The 13690-nt window shown below is 46.0% G+C and overlaps 1 long non-coding RNA gene across 1 annotated transcript in view; it reads left to right on the forward strand.

The window, feature by feature from the left end:
• LOC121492460 overlaps window positions 1-7462 on the forward strand; it is a 92398-nt gene extending 84936 nt beyond the window's left edge. Inside the window, exons 5-6 of the long non-coding RNA XR_005988241.1 lie at window positions 1577-1836; window positions 7129-7462. This is a non-coding gene — a long non-coding RNA (uncharacterized LOC121492460). The remainder of the gene's footprint in view (window positions 1-1576; window positions 1837-7128) is intronic.
• The last annotated feature ends 6228 nt before the right edge of the window (window positions 7463-13690 follow it).

Consider the following 13690-nt stretch of genomic DNA (forward strand, 5'->3'; position numbering starts at 1 on the left):
TTTGCCAACACACTGCCCCAGAGATGTGCACACTGGACGCAGTTTACTCTAACTTCCAGCCCAACATTTTCCCTGATGTCTCTTGGAGACCCCCTCCTTCTTTAGCCTCCTTCTATTCCTCTTGCCACTGCTTTCTGGTAAACCTTGCATATTTGTCATTTCCTAGAAGAGGTCACCTAAAATTTAGCTTTTCCAGGAGACTACACTGATTAAGGACATCACCAGGTTACCCTCCAGCAAACCATAGCAACTATATTTCTTTCTCTCCAGAGTTCAAGTCTAATGTTCTTGCCAAAGGCATTGACTTGATTGCACCACAGGGTAAACTGAGGTACCAGCCGGGGAACCAACTGGCCAGGGATAACATACCAAGTCCTTGACACAGACAGGAATAGAAACCCCACATCCTGATTCCACTTTGCCTGGAGTTTAAAAAGGCACCTTAGCTTGGATATCCCAGAATAGTTTCTCCCAGCCTGACCAGCTGTGAAGTGATATGTTGCAAGGGTTATTTTTTGACTTGGCTTAACTCTTAAAAAAACACCCCAAACTTCCTAAAATCAGCCTAAGAAAATCCATCTCTCACAAAGTCGTTTGCTTGCCAAGTATAAACCTAGTATATTACATCATGGACGCCTTTGGGCCTCACTCTCAACTTACGGCGACACTCAGGTATCTGAAGTAAATTCAGAAATCAGAGTTTATTGAAGGAAACAGATCATTAAGTCACTCCACTGGACTGCAGCCGTCCACATTGCTTATTTGGAGAAGCTGAACGTCGAATACTGTTCTCTTGATTCAAGGGGACTTGGAGTTATTCAACAAAGGGTGTGGCTATCCCATGGCGTGAGGCCTGTGGGGGCTCTTGGAAGAGGGAGGGATGGTGGTGTGCTGGAGCTGCCTTGCATTGGCTGATTGTTAGATTTTCAGGAATTTTGTGAGCCAGTTGTTAAACAAGCCATTCTGAAAATGAAATTATATAAACCTATAATTGAATGCATTATATTAAAAACAACAGCCATAAATACTAAAAACAGATCACATCCTAATTATTTTGCTTCAATTTACTATTATCTATGCTTTTGAGTTACATGTCTCCTCCATCCATATGGTGGGGACACCATATAATAGTAGGCTGCTTACCATCTCTTCCCAACTCCACATTCAGTAATCTTACATTGGGAAGTTTGAAATGGGCCACAGTGAGAATATTTATGTTACAGAAATCGGCAAACTCTACAAGCCAGGGCTTGTTCCATTGTTTTGTTGATTGTGTAGACTTCAGAAAGTGATAGAGAAGTTGCCAACAAGGTAGATTAAATATAAAAGTGTGTCATAGCTGTAGAGTGACATTGTAACACGAGGAATTGCAGTAATATTCTTCCAATATCCAAAAATAATGATCCAATTTAGCAGTTGCTCCTGTCATTGACAAATGAGTGAAGTTCTGAAATTCATCTTTGTTGCTCCGCTGTTGTTTTACTTATTATTGTAAGTGAAATTATCAACCAACATGCACGTCAGTTCTATATGTGGAAAGCTGATTGTTACACATTTACCATCCCCTCTTGGAAAGGTGTGTCTATGGACTGCTTTCTTGGGGTCTCAGAGGAATACCTGAAGCTCAACAGTAAGGAGCATGTCTGAGGGACAGCTGTGGAAGGAGTACTTACTGCTGGGAAGAGACCAAAACAGACAATCCAGTGTGGAGTCAGCAGAGACCAGCCCATCGGAACAGGAATGTGGAAAATACACCAGATTTGCTAAATCGAAATGTACTACTGTGTACCAACAAGGCTAGATGGTAGAAAAGCCATAATGACTTCTACATTCGAGGTGAGGGTTAAATGCTGTATATTCACAGTGCTTTAAAGGCCTTTTTTTCAAGGCCTTTTAATTATTATTATTATTATTTTTATTTTTAAAGATTTTATTTATTTATTCATGAGAGACACACAGAGAGAGAGGCAGAGACACAGGCAGAGGGAGAAGCAGGCTCTATGCAGGGAGCATGATGTGGGACTCGATCCCAGGTCCCCAAGATCAGGCACTGGGTTGAAGGCGGCGCTAAACCGCTGGGCCACCCAGGCTGCCTAAAGCCTTTTTAAAATTAAAAATTTTTTTTTTTATCCATGAGTTCATGTGCCCACCAGAACAGAACCATGAGGTAGATGGGTAAGTTAACTATCAACATCATATCCATTTAACAGATGGGAAACTGAGGCAATGGGTGTCTAAGTGGTTCACCTGAGGTTATTCTCTCCACATAAATGGCTAAGTTGGTATTTGAAGGAAAAATAGAAATAGCACAGACTTTTGGGTCAGACACATCTGGGTTAAAGATCCAACCTGTTATTTATGTAACTTTGTTACTTTACCTTTCAAAATCTTTTCCTTTCTTTTCTTTTCTTTTCTTTTCTTCTTTTCTTTTCTTTTCTTTTCTTTTCTTTTCTTTTCTTTTCTTTTCTTTTCTTTTCTTTTCTTTTCTTTTTTCCTTTCTTTCCTTTTCTTATAACCTACAAAATGAGGACAACAATGCCAGGTCACATGTTTGCAGTGAGGATTGGCTTAAATGAGATAACGGGTATAAAAGAACTGGTACTTAGGATGTCATCAATAAATGTTTATTTCCTTCTCCCTTCTACCATGATGTTTTAAAATTGCTTATGTTTGATTTTTAAATGCAGTATATGACTCTTTTGGCTAATGTATTCATTTTTCTAATTATAATTTTTAGGTTTCAGTAAAATTATTCTACATAGTTTAGGTGAAATTAATTAGAGGAGGTAGGGGCAGGGGCAGGGGTGGGGGGGGTGGGCCTGGAAAGAGCTAGACCAGGATTTAGATTTCATAAAGGGCTTCTTCACTCCCTGGTAATGGGAAAGAATCCATACATGGTATCGAGTTCAGCAAGGCCTTTCCGTGCACCAGGACCGAGAGCTCCAGATGGCCTGCCCCTTTCTGGTCCTAGGCTTCCATGTCACCACTGCCAGCCTCTTAGCCCTCTGTCCCCTGAAACACTCATACCCTCGCCACCATGCTTTGCCTTGGAGCAAAGACCAACCCCATAGGAAGCAGATGCCTCAGGCCATTCCTCATTTCAGTAGAGAGGCAGCCCAGCAAGCCCACCAGGACTCCTGCTCCTTCTGCCCGGATTTATCTTTCTTCTTAGCACTTCTCTCTCTATGCCATGCTGTGTAATTTGTAAAACTGTACCCTCTATGAGGGCGGGGCTTTTTGTTGGTTTTGTTTGGGACCTAGAGCAGTGACAGGGAACATGTAAACCTCTCACTTAAACAGTTACTCAAAGAAAAGAGAAAATGGGCCATCACCCCACTCCCTGTTTTTTTTCTTTCAAATAACCGTCCATTTGTTGATGGAGTTCCGTGGACTCAGATTTGGCTCAGACCTCACGGGCATAGACTGTGGTGGCAGAGGGTGTTGTCAGAGATCTGAGGCAGAACTCCAGGAAGAGGTGGGGGTCCCTGAGGATGGTCTGCTGACTGTCCCTCAGGGACTGAATGAGGCAATGAAGTTCTGTGGTTAGGACGTGTTGGTTAAAATCTGGCCCCTACCACTTATTAGCTATGCAATCTTGGGCAAGTTATTTTCTCTGAGTCTCATTTTTCTTATCTGTAAAGTGTGGATAAAAATATCCATAAGGTTATGATGTGGAATGAGATAAAACATGGTGCGTGCTTAGCACAGAGCCAGGCATGGAGAAAGGGAGCCAGTATCCCTTACATCGCAAAAGAAGGTGGAAGAGGGGGTTTGTGCAGGGTAGATGAGCACAGCTGGGGGAGCCGGGAGAAGCCAAATGTGCTCAGTGCCTTGGCTTCTGCAGACACAGCCAAAGCCCAACCAGCCTAGCATGGGGCACTGCAAAGGGGCTTTGGAACAATGACACTGACCCAGGAGGATCTGGCTGTCACTGGCAGAGTCTAGCCAGACCCAGAGGCTGCTGGCATGACTCCAGTGACTTTGCTGGACTATGTATGGCGTCTAACACAACTTTCTCTCCTGGGGCAAAATAAGCACAAACTCACTTCAGCCCCTGGGAGAGTCTGTAAGGGGGCGGATACCAAGGCTGAAGCCATGCCCATGAATAAAGGACACAGGGGTTTGTGCAAGGAAGGGAGTTGAGGACAATGGGTTTAGAGCAGTAGGAGGAGAAATGGGCCAAATGGGGAGGATGGCCTCGTTTTCCTTGTACAAGACAGTCATGGTTTCATTCTGAAAGGTGGGTGTTTAGAGGGCATTGGGGGCATGGGGCATGGTGAAAGGGCAGGAGAAGACACTTCAAGGACAGGAAGTCACATGTATAGAGGGGTCAAGTTCATGTGAAGAGGATTGGGTGACAGGGGAGAGGGAATCAGGGATTGGGGGGTACACAAGGAAGCTACAAGTCTGTGCAGTGTCTAGGCAAGCCCAGATAGACCTGTCACTAGGCGGACAGTCTGTCCCTGGATGGGCTCCCTGGGGCCAGCTGGATTTAGGCCCGAAAGTCCCTCTTCTGCTTGGCATTTGAAATGCCATGGGTGCTCAAGACCATATGGTCTACGGTAAGATAGAACTGGAAGAGGGTCCCGCAGATTTAGTTTGAGGTTCCTGAAATGTCATTTTCTAGCTTTGACCATGAGCCTCAGTCTCCTCAACTGTGACACATGGAGGACCACTCCTGGCTCCTCCTCCTGGTACTCACTGTCAGAGGTTAGTGAGATGAAGCATTGAAAGTCAGCAGTCCTTCTCCCAGGTCTGTCTATTACTAACCCCTGGGCCTTTGGTTCTGGGTGCTCCTGGGACCACTCATTTCAGCAAGCCCACCTGGCTAATGCCGCCCCACGAAAAGAGCAGAACTGCCCCGTTTGGTTCTGACCTCCCGCTGGCCTGCCTGCAAGCAGAGACAAAGTCCCTGGACGCTGGGCCAAGAGGCTTGTCACTCACTCAATGCAGCTCAGGTGCTAAGCACATGAATGGATGCCTGCAAAGTACTCTGGGCTCTTTTTGGGAAAGCCATTGGAGTGAGACAAAGGATGCCTTCCCTCTCTGCATTCCTTAGCAAAGCTCCCCCCTGGCCTGCCTTGCCCTAGCAGCGCCCGTGCAGGTGTGGACATGTACGCTTTCCTAGATGCTGGCTCAGCCCCTGAAAGTGTGCAACGCAGGTGTACATTCCACTCTCCTGCAGCTACCTTTGCAACGGTGGGCAGGCCACATTTCCCTAATCTCCCAGGTTCTCAGTTTCCAGAGCTGCAAAGTAGGAGCCATAGATATTCTAAACCTGCTTGCTGGGAAATCTTCCAAAAGCTATTATGGAAGTTTTAGATTCTCTGGGACCTCTATGGGCCAGCCCACCAGGATGGGGCTCTAGCTTCTACTTACTAGCTATGTGACCTGGGCAAATCACTTTAGCCTTTCCGTGCCAGTTCTCTCATCTCTAAGAGGAAGAATCATGGTTGTATTTACCTCATAGGTTGTTACAGATGTAGCATGAGCTCATACATTTGAGTTATGAGTTAATGCACGAGTTAACACAAATGTATGAGTTCATACTGTAAATGTGCTTAAACCAGGGCCTGGCACATAGTAAGACTAATTATAAGTGATACATAATAATAACACTTACTATAACCCATTTTCCACCCCAGTTATTATTCTGGTCCCATTTTCCTGACTTGCTCACCATAGCCTGAGGGCCTGGCCCTGTTTACCCTCGGCTTGCTACTACCATGAGCACCCCAAGACTTGTGGAAGCAGTGTGTGGGAGAAAGATTGCATAAAGCAGGATGGGATAGAGGATTGAGAAGAGAATATGAGCTCCAGGGAGGGCCAGGGAGATGAGAAAGGCCTAGAAGATGGGATGAGGGAACAATGCCCAGCTAGGCCAACATCTCAGAGGCTGGGTAGCCTGATGCAGATGCAGAGGGTCTGTGGAATTATTCCCACATCTAAGGTCCTGTAGCACCTGCGCTTTAGGTGAGTGAGGCCTCATCACTGTGTTCCTTTCGTGGGGAGGGAACTCAGTAAATGACTCTTTAATTGAACCACATATGAAAATTAGTGTGCTAACCAGTTAGGGTAGTAACTATGGCCTGGGGTGGTGCAGCAGGGGTGGGGGGGAGGGTTTCCCAACCCTAGGCCTTTTTTTTTTTTTTTTTTTTTAACTTTTATTGGTGTTTAATTTACCAACATACAGAAAAACACCCAGTGCTCATCCCGTCAATTGTCCACCTCAGTACCCTAGGCCTTTTCTTAGCACTCCTATTACTGAGCTGACCCATCAGGGAATTAGGAATCCCCTAGACACTCAAGCCAGCTGGGAGAATAGGAGTGCTGTCTCATGCCCATTTGCCTAGACTCTGTGCCACTTCCCTCTGTTCTTGCTTTCTTTCTCTCTTTTTCTTTTTCTCTTTCTTTCTTTCTTTCTTTCTTTCTTTCTTTCTTTCTTTCTTTTTCTTCTTTCTCTTTCTTCTTTCTTTTCTTTCTTTCCTTTCTTCTTTTTTTCCTTTCTTCTTTCTTTCCTCTTTCTTCTTTCGATTTATATACTTATTTGGGGGGAGGCAAAGGGAGAGGGAGAGAGAATCTCCAAGCACACTCCATGCTTAGCACAGAGCCCAATGTGAGGCTTGATCCCATGACCCTGAGATCAGGACCTGAGCTGAAACCAAGAGTTGTCTGCTTAACCGACTGAGCCACCCACATGCCCCACCTCTTGTCATTTCTAACCCATCCCATGGCACCATGTTAGGTTTGTGCCAGATACACTCCAAAGACTTGAAATCTCCTCAAACTATACCTCAGAAAAGCAGGGCCCCAACTCAGATGTTTTTAGATTCCCCACAGACTCCCTCTAGATGTTAATAACATCTCAATCCTGAAGATAGGATCTTAAGGAAGAGGGCAGGAAAGGCCTGCTTTGTCTAACTGCTGCCTTTCTTCCTCTCTCTCTTCCACTTTCCTTCCTGGCCTGGAAGAGCTTTCTGCATCCCTTCCCACCTGGAGGAAATTTCCTCAGGCTACCTGCTGTCTTTTCTGCACTATGACTTACAGCAAAGTCCCATTATTAGATTTCCTGGCTTTGTTCTTATTATGTAAAAGGAAGATTTTAAAATTTGGGAACCTTCTTTCCAGAAAGCCTCTAGCAACTCAATGAACCTTCAAGGCTGAGCAGTGGCCCATTGTCCCAGATGATGTCCCCTCCACAAGAAGAAGCCATGGCAAGAGATGACTCACAAAGGAGAGGAAGATACAGTGGTCTAAGATATTTACTGGTATTATCCCAGCATATTGAGGAAATAAAATGTATCATGAGGCTATTTCTGTATAATTTGACAATTCATTTTATTCTTACATGTACAAATTTAAATAAATGGAAAGGGCATATGGCAAGTGAAAGTGGTCTTTCCTGCATGGTGGGAATAGACATGATTTTCATCTCTTTCTTTTATTTTTAAGATTTTATTTATCTATTTGACAGAGAGAGAGAGAGAGAGAGAGAGCACAAGCAGGGGGGAACAGCAGAGGGAGAGGGAGCGGGGAGCCTGACGAAGGGCTCCATCCCAGGACCCCTGGGATCATGACCTGAGCTGAAGGCAGATGCTTAGCCAACTGAGCCACCCAGGTGCGCCCCTTTTCATCTCTTTCTTTTGGCTCAAGCATATTTTCTACAATTAATATGCTACCTTCGAGTAAAAATTAAAAGACAAAATGGATGATTTCTGATATTTTATATGAAATTTTATATGAAACATAAATAAATATATAAGAATATATGTGAATGAATGAATGTTTTATGAGTAAAGAATTCTATATATCTCTTCATTTATATAGTTAAATATTATATAATATATAATAATACACATAATATATAATATAATACATACTATGCATTGGTATATAGGTGACTATTCATAGAGATACTGGAAGGAAATACAACAAAAACTATCAAAAGTTTCCAGTTGTGTTTTTTTTGTATTTCCCAAAGTTTTTTTTTTGCTTTGAGCATTGATTACTTTTGTAATTTGAAGGAAAAAACAAAACAAAACCTATGTAAGTGTTTCACTTTGGTGAAAACAAAAATTGTCAAGTTATTTTCAGATCATTATTTTTGCTGGTAAGTTTACCTGTTTAGCATGAAAACAAGCACAACTTTTTTTTTTTTTTCCCTGTTAAGTAGCTTCTAAGAGTTAGGCTTAAACCCTGAAATTACTACGGGATTTGATGTTTTAGTTTGGCCAGCTCTAACTTGTTCATAGAATTGGTCAGCGTGGTCAGGTGGACTGCGGATTAGCATCTATGTTTGTTTACAAACAGCAAAAGCCCACACAGTAGAGAATGTTCTGGACTTAATTTCCATGCAGGAGGTGCCTGTTTTGTAGGTGTTGCCTGTCTGGAGGGGATGTATGGGAGATTAATCAGAAACACTACTCACAGTCCAAAGCAAGCAAAAGGTGAAGGCTGGTCTAGGGGGTGGGGGGGTGGGGGGGTGAGATTGCATGGTGGCTGTCCAGGCCCCTGGGGAGAGCAACATGATGGTCTCATGGTTATTCTCCATCCCTCATGACCTATGGGACTTCCCTGATGCTGGTGTAGCTGTTTGCAATTTGTCCTTTGGCTGATACTTTCTAGATTGCTAGGAGGAGAAAACACTGATTTATCTATTTGTATTCTGGGGAATATAAATAGCAAAGTTTTAGGTTCCCACCCTCTGTTTATGAACTTTTATCCAATACATAAATGGGCTCCAGAGGGAGAAAGAAACATCTTCAGTAGGTGGATCTAGACTGTCTGGAACCTCTGGGCCCAGATGGGTCCATCTGCAAACAAGGACTTAGTGTATCTCCTCCCAGTCCCGTCTCCCATGGAGTTTTCTGAGGGAACTTCCTCTCTGCCCAGAATTTTGAAATTCTCTGATGGAAGCTTGGTGTAATGGCAAATGTCCTTTTGAAGCCTCAGAATGTTTTCCACTCTTCACCAATCAACCTTCCACAAAGCAACTTTTAAATCCTTCCCTAACACTAATAAGGATTGAGAAACAATAGAGGTTTCATGCTCTTGTCCAAATTGCATGGAAAGTTCCAGGGGCTACGGGAGGGAAGGATGGGGAGGAGAATAAAAACAGAACATCACGGTCTCAGGATGTCCAGCTTAAAATATTAGCCTCTGAAACTCACTGCTTCAAACATGTCACCGAGTCTGTAAATACCATCCTCCTCACCCGGGGTCGTAAAGCTAACATTGTTTAGCTCTCTGGCTTTGCGTTTATGGTCTTGTTTGATTGCAGGACACTGTTCACCCGACCACTACCTTCCATGCACCTCTGTGGGATTCTAGGACCACCAGGGACTGCCTAGAAAGGGATTCCAACTTGTTACACCACTGCCTCCAAGAAGGGACCACCTGGGCACATGCTCATAGCTCACTGAACATTTCTATACTTTTTCCAGGTTATGCATCTTTCTGATCCTTAACTATCTTTTTGCATAACCGATCAAATCTGTAAGTATTGTCTAAGGCTCTATAGTGCTCAGAGCACTGGGGAGGCATCCTTGGAGCCCACATTCTGGGATAAGGCTGGGGGACACACAGACTCAAGGAGACAAAGGCCAATACATCTGAAATGGAGAATATGTGATAATCTTCAGTAAAGAGATAAACTTTATTTGTGCGTGTGGTAGACAAAAAGAGTCATGAGTGGAGAAGGAGAGGACATGGGGGCTCCAGGCTTCCCAGAAGTTTGGCTGAGGGTCAGGGGAGAGGGGAGGGCAGGGCTGGAGCTGGATCTCTGGAGATGGGCAAAGTCTAGATAGATATTGTAAGCAAAGGGAATGGAAGGAGCAAGGACAGAGAGCAGGGATGGAGCAGGATACGGGGTAGATTTGTAGGTCTGGCCAAGGTGGAGTTCTTGGGGGAAGGCCTGGGGTGGAACTGGCTGGAGCAATGGTAGCATAGGGCTACATCACGGAGGGCTTTCAAAACTTCTTTTTCATTATAAGTTCCCATGCACTCGTCTCCAGATAAAGACATGTTGCCAGCAATGACTTGTCCAAAAATCTGACATTTGCTCCAGATCTCTTCCTCTCGTCTTCTCCCTCATACTGACCCACTAGTAAGCCCCCAGGCACTGACCAACCCTGGACAGGTGGTTTGCCCGGTTATCATGGGTGCCTCATGGACAGTCCAGGCAGCTTTCCCTCGGCAGGGAGCTTCATTCTGCCAACAGAGCTGGACCGGGAAGAGCCTGGATCGAGGGTTTGGGCTGTGTCTCCACAGGCTACCATCTTGGGAGGGCCGATAGCAGACGCCAGGAGCTGGCTGGCGGCAGAGTGCAATCTGGTAGCCACTGAAGAGACCCCCATCCTCAGAGGGTCTGTGAGCCCATAGACACCTGCTTGGCTTGGCTCGCCTTCGCCGGGAGCATTTCCGGCAGAGAAGAGCGGGAAATGAACCGGCAGCTGAGAGCTGACAGTGAGAGGGAAGAAAGGGTCTTCAGTGCTGAAATGGGATATTTGTGAGCCCCTTTCTACAAACAGAGATGTGTCTCAAGGGTCACTGTTGCCTGAAGCACTGCAGTGGGAGGTGAGGGTGGAATGGACCTGTCAGTGCAGCTCTGCGCGTGAAAAGGAAGAGTAAAAGGAGCAACTGGCTGGGAAGGTGAGGTGGGCCATAGATTGAGACAGGATGTGAGGGGTCAGGATGGGAGAGGGTAAGGCATTGCTGGGGTTTGCTGGGGATGGGGCGCTCCCAGGGATGGGAGCCATGGCAGCAGTTCCATATGGACCCTTTCCATCTCTGCACTCACGGCCTACTGCCTTCTACATGGGTTCATGAGGCCAAGAAGCAAAAGTAACACACAAGAAGGCTTTTCAGCAGAAATGCCCTGCAAACAAAGACTTACTGCCACCAGCAGAGCTGCAGCAGGGGAGGGGGGCACACTTGCCACTCCTCCCAGCCTCATAATCATGACTTTCTCACTCAAAGACTGTCCATCTGTCCATCCATTCGGCCAAGCCCCACAGCCCCATGCTGATTTCCTTTGGAAGAGCCCCAGCTCCTGGAGAGGCCTCAGCAACAGCAGGGCCCACGGACCGCTCCAACCCCAAACTTCCCATCACAGGCAAGAGTCAGCCTGGTCCGTGAAAGTTAAAATAACACACTGGCTGTTTATGAGCAAGAGTCCTCAATAAAGTCATCGGTTGGTTCTCTAGGCAGCGTGTCTAATCTCCTCTGGCTGCCTTTCTGGGCCTGCAGCTCCTGATCTATTTTGGTCTTTCTCTTCTTTGACTCATTCTAGGACTTCCGTGCCATAAATCTGAGCCCCCTCCAGTGCCTGGTCTCACCAGCAGGCAGACAATTCAGAATTAGCGGTGGTCATGGTTGTCCAAACTGACAGGCAGGGAAACTGAGGCACAGCAGGCTACAGGGCCTTGTCTTGTCTCCCACAGTGATCCAGCAGCACAGCTGCCAGCGAGGCCCAGGGTTCTGGCTGGGACTTTTAACACTGGAGCTTGTAGGGAAGGCTGGGGGCCATGTGAACTGCCATAAAGCTCTTACTGGGCCACACTTGGTACAAATCCCAGGGCTGGGTGGCAAATGGGGCGGCAGTGTGTGTGTGTGTGTGTGTGTGTGTGTGTGTGTGTGTCTACCAGGCTTGATGGTGGTGTTTGTAATCTTCTCCATTCCTGGAATTTGACAAGCACAGAATAGAGAAGGACCAGAAAACCCAAAATAGTGGAGATGAGAGAACAAAGAGCCTTCCCAAAGCCATGGTTCAAGCTGTGGGTAAAATGTCTTCCTGTTTCTCATGCAAAGCCCCTACCGCTGGGCCCAAGGGGCTGGATGGGCTGGTTTGGCCAGTCCAAGGTCAAGACTAAACTCCTGATTCCAATTCCTCCCGCTGCCCCAGACCTCTCTGGGTGCAGGCTGACGTGCTCTAGAGAGGGGAGCAGGGGTGGGGGTAGGGGAGGTGGGCAGGCTGTTAGGGTTTCAGACACTTTCTAGGTGCCTCAGGGGACCTACATATTTCCTATGTAAAGTTCAGTCTGTTTGCAATTAGGCCTCTCTTCTTTGCTTATTTCCGGAGAGATTAAAAATAGCGAAATCAGCTTAATCTGGGACTCTCTGAGATCAACAAGGCCACTGTTTCCAACAGTATGAAAATACCAAGCAGTCCCACCCACATTCATGGGTCACACCGCATGGCAGGCCTGGTAGGCTTTCTGTAATGAAGGAACTTGAAGTTGCATGAATTCTCAACAGATAAGGCTCTGTTTTTGGACCCCAGCAAGGATATTTTCAACTAAAATGGAAGGGATTCCACCCTGTTTCGGGCTTGGAATCCTCTCTTTCCTTCTAAATGAGCTCAAAGCTGTAACTTTTCGAGAAAAATCACTTTGATTCAAATACTTCACCGGTTTTAGTCTTTTCTTAGGGGTTTGGGCACAGAGTGGATCCTGGGCAGCTTTAGATACAAGGGTGCTGCTCCCAACCTGTCATGGCCAATGCAACAAATGTCTGAGGCTATTTCCTCAGACTGGGAGCCATGTCACTTATCCTCGGTAGCCCTGGGGAGGAACAGCCCCCATCTGTGAGCTGGCTCTGGGCTGAGGAGGGCCATAGGCCAGAGGAATGCTCCCTTCAATGCTCTACATCAGTCAGAATGGGGATGCTAGACTGCTATAACAAAGAACCCCACATGTCTTTGGTTATGCCATCTGGGACTGTGACGTCAAGATCACTGTAATCAGGGGAGACAGGACTGGATGGTTGCTGATATGCTTTTGAGGGCCAGCCCTGTAAGTGCCCTACATCACTTTGGTCCACATCCCTTTGGCCAGAAGCCAGTCACATGCAAAGGAGGCTGGGAAACGTGGGATTTGGGGTGAGCAGGCCTCATCAGAGGCTTTGACCTGCCATCATCAGCCCTAAGAGTGCCAAAGCCTAAAGAACACCATTGGAGAAACCTCTCAAGGGGCTGCTGGCAGAGCAGTACCATGAGTTGATAGGGCCTGCCTATCGTCCACCCACCATTTCCTCTCGGCCTAGAGGACCACAGGAATGTGGCCGCCTCAGGGAGGCGTTCTGGAGCCTAGCCCCAGGCTGGATGCCAAGACGAAGCCTATAGGAGCTAACTGGATTGAATAAAATTAAGTACCTCGGTTATTGGTGGGTGTAGATGTCTTCCAGACCATCAGAAGGCAGGATGAGGCCCTTTGGTTGACAGCACAGGGATTTGTAATAACTTGTCCTTATTGGGGCCACAAGTCAGACTTCCTAACAGATCAGCCAGGTGGAAACAACTTCCTGTGTGCTTCCGATGAGGCTCTCCCACAGGCAGCACTGGCAGGGTGAACGCACCCTCCTGCAGCAGGTGCCTGACTCACCACCGAAGGCTGGTCTGCTTTTAGCTAAGACACGGGGAATATATCTTCAGCCACTGGGGGACCATGGGACAGGGCTCAAGTGCTTTTCTGGGATGGTGTTGGGAGGGGAATTCTGCAAATAGTGAAAAATAAACCAATAGAGATTTAATAAATAAGAGCAGATTCACACATTTTATTTTTTTTTATTTTTTTTTATTTTTTATTTTTTATTTATTTATTTTTTTTTTAGATTCACACATTTTAACATCAACAGAATTAATAAAACATTTCATGCAGACTGAATTAAGTCACTATCATTGATTTTCTTCTCT

This window comes from Vulpes lagopus, chromosome 6 (genome assembly GCF_018345385.1).
Source record: "Vulpes lagopus strain Blue_001 chromosome 6, ASM1834538v1, whole genome shotgun sequence".
In the NCBI taxonomy this organism is placed as follows: Eukaryota; Metazoa; Chordata; class Mammalia; order Carnivora; family Canidae; genus Vulpes; species Vulpes lagopus.